The sequence below is a fragment of the Scomber japonicus genome, chromosome 9, assembly GCF_027409825.1.
Source record: "Scomber japonicus isolate fScoJap1 chromosome 9, fScoJap1.pri, whole genome shotgun sequence".
Taxonomy (NCBI): Eukaryota; Metazoa; Chordata; class Actinopteri; order Scombriformes; family Scombridae; genus Scomber; species Scomber japonicus.
In genome coordinates this window covers 20,093,074-20,102,646 of record NC_070586.1, presented here as the reverse complement: position 1 = coordinate 20,102,646, position 9,573 = coordinate 20,093,074, and positions in this window count along the sequence as shown.

The window sequence follows — 9,573 nt, the reverse complement described above, 5'->3', positions numbered from 1 at the left end:
GTAATATCCATTGTGTGAGAGCTAGTGTAAACTCATATGTTCAGTGTGTGTGTGTGTGTGTGTGTGTGTGTGTGTGTGTGTGTGTGTGTGTGTGTGTGTGTGTGTGTGTGTGTGTGTTTCAAGAAAATTCAGTTTAATCACTCAATAGTATCAGAGGCATTTTTCTTATCAAGGAGTACTAAAGAAATGGAGGACAGAGAACAATATTCTAAGCACAAATATTACTAGTACCAGGCACGCACTAGCAGTGCTACTAACACTGTTTCATATTAGGTGAAGATTAAATCTAGTTTTGTTAAGTGGAAACATGTATGTCCAAAACAAATCAGTGAATGAATATTTAAAATCCTGTCAAGTTCCCAAGCCATCAATTTGTATTGAATAATAAGCCATTAAAAGTTCATAAATAAAATCTTACCTTATTCTGATGCAACATTTGCCTGACCTTCACTGTCAGTTACATCTTTCTGAGTAGAAATTAAAAATATATTTTTTGAGCCTTCAATACACACAGCTGCCAATTGTTAAGTCTCCTCCTGTGTTTCTACAAGTTCTTTGTAGTTTTCATAATGACTAGAGTGATGCTATTAAATTTGAGAAGGGGGAATATTGTAAAGATATCATGTGTGCTCACATGATTTAATCTGTATGAGTGAGGTTATAATGTAACAGCTCTCTCTTTTCAATACAACATCAACATTATTACTGGTGCTTCCCTGAACATTGTTATTACAAAATTGGAGCCACCGGATTTTATTATTGCAAATTTAAAAAGAGGAACAGCCAAATCAAGGCAGATGAGGAGACACAGCTATCTAAATTTCAAAATGCCATCAATTTATTAAACACTGTTCCAAGTCTTTAAAAAAAAGAAAACTACGGGATGCTTGGTTTATGTTGAGTTCATAGTTTAAGACTATTGCATGACAGAGGCACTTCAAAGAGCAAAACAAAAGAGGGATTGTAAAGGGATAACTAGAGGAAAATCAACCAAATATACCTGTTCCCAGAGTCTACATAGTTGTCTTACTGACGTGTCCCCTGAGGATGATTGTTGATTGAAGTGTGGACTGCTTATATCAGGTGTAGTAATAGTAGCTCACCAACAGTGTTGGGAAGAACAACTTTGGAAATGTAGTTGGTTACAATTACAAGTTACCCTGTTGAAAATGTAATAGTAGTGTAACTATTTCAATTAATTTCTCAAAGTAATGTAACTAATTATATTTGATTACATTTTGATTACTTTTCTTAATTTTGAATGAATGCTCTCGACTGTTAACCATTGTCACATTTTAAGACCTGATAGTGTTAACCTTTCAGCAGTACTGTTGACCACCTTCACCGCTGGCACTCTTTGCATTGTACTACAATGTTAGGGCCCTTGTCTGCTTTCTGTACAAAGTGGTGTTTGTATTTCCAACACAGGAACATATTCTTCTGTGCCTCTGACATGTTGCTGAGTCTGACTGAATGGCACGTGACCAGAGACAGCCAATCAGAAGTGTCAGTATCCAACTTGCGGCTAAATCCGAGCGATTTTTCAAATGTAACTAAAATTGTAATCATGGAAATTTCCAAAAGTAACTTTAATTTAATTACACATTTTCTCCCAGTAATGTAACGGACTACAATTATGTAAATAATTAAATTTTGTAATTAAATCACGTAATGTCGTTACATGTAATTTGTTACTCCCCAACACTGCTCACCAAATGACTGTGCTAGGATTTGAAATGTAATTTTGTCTTTGAAACAGAGGGACAAAAATAGTTAGACATAGCTGTTATTTTTGCACCAGAAGCTCCAGCACTAGATGACTATTATATTACATCAGTTTTCTAAGTTCATCTGTTTTTTTCAGTGTTGCCCTCCTTTCAGAAGAGCAGCTGTCAGGTAACCATTGATTGGCAAGAGATTTGCAAAAAGTAGAGTGCCAATCATCATCAAAGATCTTCAGAACAAATACATTTTATTAGTCTTACTACGGTATTCAAAGTTCATTTCTATTCTACTCGCTTCCATTAGTCTCCACATCACATCGACTGGATCATTTGCTGAGTCATAGAGGCTAAATGTGATCTGATTTTTCCAGTTTCTTCACCCGCTATTATCAACCTCAATATAAAAAGTAATGCATTTAATCTGTACCACACTTTTCATTCATAGTGAAACTTAAGAGTGCTACAGTATTAACATCATGATGAATTTATTAATGATTTAAGATGAAACCATTTTCCTGAATAGAAAGGCGTTCAGACCTTTTTAAGAGAGTCTAGGGTCTGTGCTGTCCTCAGATAGTTAGGAAGGCTGGTCCACAAGTGTGGTGCAGCAGAGCAGAAGACTCAACCTCCCCATGGTGTTGAGTTTTGTACTGGGGGCCTCGAGGAGCAGATCAGAGGGTTCAGGTATCTTTGGTTATTAAATGTTTCTAACAGTATGTAGACATTAACTTTAGAATAATATAGTTAAAATGTTTTTAGAACAATTTGTTCTCACCTTTTCTCAATCAGTCTTGAAAATTAAATGTTCTTCTTTGACCGCAGGTTTGAACCCTATAAGATATGATGTAATTTGTCTTCTCTGTGATATATACATGATGTAGTATTCAGCATTACTCTATTCAGTAGACTTACCCAGCTTAACAGTCAAAAGGACTGTGCTCTTCTCTTATTTTACACTACACCAAGATTCAATGCCTGAATTTAAGATGTATGACTGAGACCTATGTTGTATGAGCCTCCACATTTTAATCAGGGTTAGCAGCTTGATTTGATAAACCGCATGGGAGAATTTTGACAGTTTTGGATTCAACTTGTTCAACACTGTTATGTTCAAATTATTATGTCACCTAAAATCAGACAAAAGACAGAACCTGTGTTGTGTATATATTTCTTAGAGAAAATCAAAGCATTAACTGACAAGTGCAAATCTTTTTGATTTCAGTTTAAGAATGTCTAACTGACTGACACCCAAACTGAGATGTGGACATGTTTTTACTCATGCAGTAAAACATACAAGGGCAGTGAAATGATGGGCAGTGGTCACAATGATGGACAGCCGATTGCATGTGAAGAGCTCACTGGTTCCATCTCCTGGACAAACAAGAAATGGAGAGACTGATGTGAAAACAGAAACAAAGACAGACACAGACACCCTGGCAGGTGCTACACAGACTAAACAAAACCATATTTTTTCCCTTAACATTAACATAAAAACAATCAGTTTGCTGAAACCAATAACAATTTTCTGCAGATCACTCAATGGTAGGAAAGGTATTAGCTTTCTCTAAAGTTTAAAAAAAATATTACTTTTTAATCCTAATCAAAAACAAGCAAATAAACCAGACTGGTGGTTTAGAAAATTGTTTCACTCAATGAGAAAAACAGCAGCTTGTAGTAAATGGGATTTGATATCATTTGTGTTGAACTAATTGGTTCTTTCTCACCACATCACAGTGATCATAACAAATGTCAAGATAAATTGATTTTAGTTTTCATCTGCATCAGTGGTTTTGTCCTTTCCCAAAAATGTATGCCATGCAGTATTCCCCAAACTTTAAAATATGCATTATTTTATTAGTTACATAGATGTATATTATACAGTTTACATGTTATTACTACTTTGCATGTGGAAAATAATTGTAAATGAAAACTTGTTGTTTTTCACCTAAAAGAGACGGTGAGGGTACAAAGTGATGCTTTGCAGAAAATTAGGTTATTGATTTAAGAAAAGAAACAAAAGGTCATTATATGAATGCCATCAATGTTCTGCTTAATGTTGTAAATGTCTAACAGTGTCCACTAGGGGCAGCACGTGTATGAGAGGAGTCAGGACATCTGGAGGTTCAGTGTTTTCAATTCAGTTTTTAATTTGCATAGTTTTATCCCATTTGTCTCGCTGCTGAATTTTGTCTTTTCTACCTCTAATTCCTCAAAGGAAATCAGACATTTAGCTTTCACACAGCCACATAGTGGAAAATAAATCACACGTACCCACGATTACAAAACTGGAGACAAACATTGAATAAATGGTGCTTGCTTAAACATCACAAATGTTATTGACCCCATTTTAACATTTTTTAGCCAATTCCCGGCGGTTTACCTCAGCAGACGGTGCAGCTCCTGTGGTCTGATCACCCCCACCCCGAGGCTCCAACAGCACCGGGCTACATATGGTGTGGATTACTTTATAAGCACCAATGTGATTCACCAAGGGGCAGCTATAAAATCATCCCCAACAGAACCTCTTACTTTTGCACTTAAAACAGGCTTAACCACAACTCTTAATTGATGTTCTTAACTTTAAAAAAGTTTATGTTGCCTACTAGACCAGACAAAGAAAAGAAAAGAAAACCAGGGCTAGGACCAGTTGATTTGCTGATTCATGCTGATTTTTTATTATTTTCTAATTTTTGGTAACTCCTCATGGGCTACTAAATATTACATTTGATGCAAATCCACATCCTCGGTTGAGTGAATCAAAAGCAAACTGAGTCCATCAAGGTTAAAGTTGACCATGAGGGCTTAAAGGTGAGCAGCTCCCCTTCTCTCTGAGCCTTTATCCTAGTGATTGCTGGCCTAATTTTACATCTACAAGAGATAACAAAAAAAAGACTAGAAGAGCCTAATGCCATGTTAGTGGCTATGTGAGGCTAAACTTTTAGCTTTTTTTTTTCTTTTTAATGTGAAGAGCACCTTGAGGTAACTTTTGTTGTGATTTGGTGCTTTAAATGAAATTGAATTTAATTATTTTTTTTAGCTAAGTGTTAATGTCAGCACACTAACATTCTCACAATGGCAATACTGGCATGCTGCCATTTAGAAAATATAATGTACACTTAAATCTTAGTTTGCTATGTTAGTATGCTAACATTTGCTAATTACCCCTAAGGGAATGTCATTTAATCAAAGTACTGGGAACATCTTTTTCAATCAAAAGTTGCAATAAAGTTACTACAATTAATCCTGGTGGAAACATGGCAGTCTATATTTATTATATATTACATAGTATATATTTTTTTAATTATTATATTTAAGTCTGGACAAAAGTAGGGGACTAACCAACTAACACTACCATTTCTAAGCAATACTCTGCCCCTCTTTGTATGAAATTAAAGGACAGGATACATTTTTCTTGTTTTCATGTCTTAAAACAACAGTCAGGTGTCCATATGAACACAAAACAAACTTTTCCTCACTATAATAATTCCTCCTGTTCATACTAGCTGTTAAGAGATCCCTTTCAAATGCACTTTTGATGTAAGCTATGGGGTCCAAAATCCCCCATCACTTACATCAGTACAATCACATTCAGTACAATCAATCATCAGTCATTTTGTGCAAAAATGTATATAAAAGTTCATGTCTGACTTAGTCATGTTGAATGGATATCTGCCATATTTACTGCCAAATTCTCTCATTCTGTTTCCTTGGACAGTATAGTGGAGCTGCGGTAGAAGCATAGTAACAAAAACTGTAATGTTGAAAGATATCTACTTCATTTGACTCATTTGGACAGCCGAAGCTTCATATTAGCTTCAGAAAAACATTTACATATATTATTGCACATTGTAAGTGCATAATGAAGGGATCTTCTAATGGCCAGTTTGAACATGAGGAATGATTACGGCAAGAAAAGACAATCATAATGTTCATTGCACCCCTGACTGTTGTGTGAAGACTGACTTGAAAAATGGTGAACTTGTCCTTTAAACCACATCAAAATGTAAAAAACATGAGTACACAACATATTATCACAGATTTCCCCTGTCTCAATGTCAATGGGAGAGTCAGGGTCTTTTTCTTTGCTAATTACTACACCGGCAGCCATGTCCCAAATCAGACGTCCCTTCCAGCTGTCAACTCCTCCCTACAAGCCATTCTGGGGCCACAGTTTCATGTTGGCCGGTAATGACTGTTGAAATGACCCATGCAATTAGCCTGTTACATGTGAGTCAAACTTAGCCCCAACATGGCTGAGAGATCCAGTTGCAGATCAGCTCCAGATTAGCCCTCATGCCTTGCAAGAAGGGAAATGGACATCTGTTTGGTGTATTTGCTGCTTGGCAGTGGTGCAGTTGCTTGAGGATGAAGTATTTCCATACAGTTAAGTGAGCAGCTCAGTGCAAAGGGAAGTTTCTTCTGAGTGATTAAACTTCTGAAAACACAACAGGAAGACAACGGTTGCTCTTTATGACTTTACAGTTACAGTTTGGGATGCTCAGATGGGTTTTGCATGTTTACTGTAGTCAGGTGATAGCAATACAATGTGGCTAACATGTGTGCCGTAGTGACACGAACATGATTCATCTTGAAACAGTATACTTCATGGGTGAATGGATATACATGTATGTACATACTGTAATTCACATCATGCTTGTCTGTATGGATTGCTGTTAATTGAACTTGAAGATTCTCCTGGAGATATTGTAATGGAAAAAGGTTTTGTGTTTCTCATTTGTTCAGTGAAAAGGAACAGTGAAAATGAAGGATTTTGCTTCTTTATAAAACAAAAACAACATGTGATACTTTCCTTAACATAATAAATGAACAGTCTGTTGACCTACAGTACCAGTCAAAAGTTTGAACAGACTTCTAATTGAAATGAATGGGAAGGTGTATCCAAACATTGACTGGTACTGTAGAGCACTTACTGATAAACAATGAGAATGTATACACTGAAGCAGTGAGGGTGATGTCTCTTGCTTGTCTCCTTAACGTAACTGGACTTCAAATCAAATATGTTAATGTGTTTTATACTATGATACATATAATATTTGTTGAGATATAACCTTGAACAAAAAGTCTTAAAGAGTTACAGCTGTGTGTGTGGAGTTGGTCTACAGAGTAGACCAAAGTGAAATAAACAACTTGGAACTACTCTTGGAACTCTTGACACGCAGGCACATTAACTGCTCAGATCACTAAAGCTTGTCTTTGCTCTGGTTTCAGTCATTAAACTTAACTCCACTCAAGTCTTGTAACTTTTATATTACAGAAGAAAAAGGCGGATTGCAATATTGTTTGACATTTTTGGAATTTGTCTCTTTTGCTTTCTTTCATTGACGTGTGGAGCAGAGGGAGTATTGGGGTGAGGCTACAATGTGACAACAGAAGGATTTCATCTGCAGCTTCATTCACAGTTGTGAGGGTTTTTTTTTTAATCGACATTCACTAAGGCTGGTTTCCAGCCCAGGGAACCAAAGGAAGTTAACAATTGTTTAATTTATTTAATAGCTTCACTCATAAAATGAGTGGTAAGCTGATCTACAGTAAATACTGTTTGTTGAGTGAATTCATCTTGATTTAATGAACTGTCCTCAACAATGTATTATCTAATTTATTACAGAAACACATTTTTTCCAAGTATGTTTAGTCTTTGAATGAAGCAATACCACTGATTTCAACAAGAGTCAAGATGTCTCTTACAGTATGTGTTCATTTGGACCTTTAAAGTACTTCACATGAGGCCTTGACAAATTGAGATAAGAATTGCACTTAACTTTTGCACCAAAAGAATAATACAATTACATGTGCAATACTCAGTCACAATCTCAACCAAGTAAAATATTATGTTGCCAAGTATTGGTGTTTAAAGATGCAGAACTGTAACAAATATCAAAGCCCTTGATGTTAAATGTCATCTGCTCATCAATTGTAAAGAGGAAAGAAAACAGCGTGAACTCGAGCACAATGTGATTCTAAGTAGCAACTCAACCCAGACTCTTGTTTTGACGGGCTGATTAGAAACAGGTTTCCCATCCAATATCAACCAAACATAAAAAGTGTGAAACTTCCCTCTCATTCTCAGTCATCTGAGTACACATAGCGTCTTTCACAACATATCTCCTCTAATCTTGCCAAGAGTAGACCTGAAGTGCAATCATGAATTTGGACTCGGTCCCTGCGGTTAGTTTTCTCAATGGGTGGAGACAAGAAGAGGCCAGAGGATGGACCATCGGACGTCACCACCGCTCCCCATCTCTCCGGTCAGACCTCTCGCTTCTCCTCACGGCTTAGTCAGGATTGATGGTGAGTGGGGATGGACGGGAATCAGCGCCAGTACATTTCGCAATAGAAACCTTGAAACTGAATGAGGAACTGCAAACTGGGCACGTGTCGTTGGACCATTCGGTTTGCGAACAACTTGGGAGGAAAGACTCTTCTTTGCTTTCGTGCGCTTTGGATGTTGCGCTGCGCTGCTTAACATATGTAGCGTGTTGGTCACAGTGTGCTGGTATTAATAAGCTACACAGATCTTCAACATCATCAAGTGCCAGGAACCTGAGCTGATGAGTGCGACCCATCTTTTTTCCCCCAACAACTAAGCGTCCTCACAATGCTGCTGACCGCTGTTGCCAGATGATACCTGTTGATTTTGCATCGCGCCATGTCCTTTTGTCGGACTGAAGTGGACAATGAAGTTATGGGATAGTCTGACCACTTGTTTAATACTGCTGAGCGCCGTGCACGCCAGCCCGCTCCTCCGAAGCAGACAGCAGTCCACGTCCACCAGGAGGAGAGGGCGCATAGAGGAGAGTCCCTTGGAGCTGCCGCCGATTCAGATCCGCTTATCTCTCACTTCCCCGGGCATCAGTGGTGAGACGGATACGGAGGATTGGGAGGAGACGATGGCTGGAGGAGAAAAATGTAAGCCTTTTGGTTTGACTATGGAGTGCTGAAAGTGCCAACAACTACCACAAGAAGTCATTTACTGGCAGCAGACTTGTGGAGTCTTGAATACTTCCCAATACAAATAATTAGATTATTACACATTAGTTCAATGGAATAAAAAAACTGTTCAAGATGTTTACTGAACCAACTGAAAAAAATGAAAACCACGTGAAAGTGATCACAATGTTGGCATAATGTTTCACATAAGAAAAATATAACGTTCAGAATGAATTTGCAACAGCTTAATTGGACATTTTCTACAGTGGATGCTCCAGTTTTTTAAACATTTTGAAGACATGTTTCATTCTGGCCTCTAATTTTTCTCCTGATTGGGCCTTTGATGCTTTTACTTGGTTCATACCACATAGAATCATGCTTTTAGTTTTCGACATTACTAAAAAGATTTGTGTGGGGCTTCAACTAAACATGCAGATGAATGTCCTTTAACCCAAGGTGGCATGTTCAAATTGCTTTTTTTGTAGCAGCCTAAATCCTAATTATTCCAACAATTCTTACAATTAAGAAGTTGGAATCAATTAATGTTTTGCCTTTTTGCTTAAAAAAATACAATTAATCAATTAACTCAAACACTTTTAATTTTCCACTTATCAATTATTTGTTGTAGCCTTACAACATATTTGGCTGCGGTATCTTGGAGGCAACTAGTCCACTAAATTATAAGACTGTCTGATGCACAAATACGAATGGGATCTGTTTTTAACTTGAATGAATAGTTCACATGGGATTACTCTGTAAATCATGTCATTTCTGCATTTGCATGCATATTTTCTCACACAGTACACCATCAGCTGTGATGCTGAAAAGTGAAACAATATGCATCGTTCAAAATTATACATCCTTGTAAGAGTCCCATCTCTCTTATTGTGTTTCAGACACC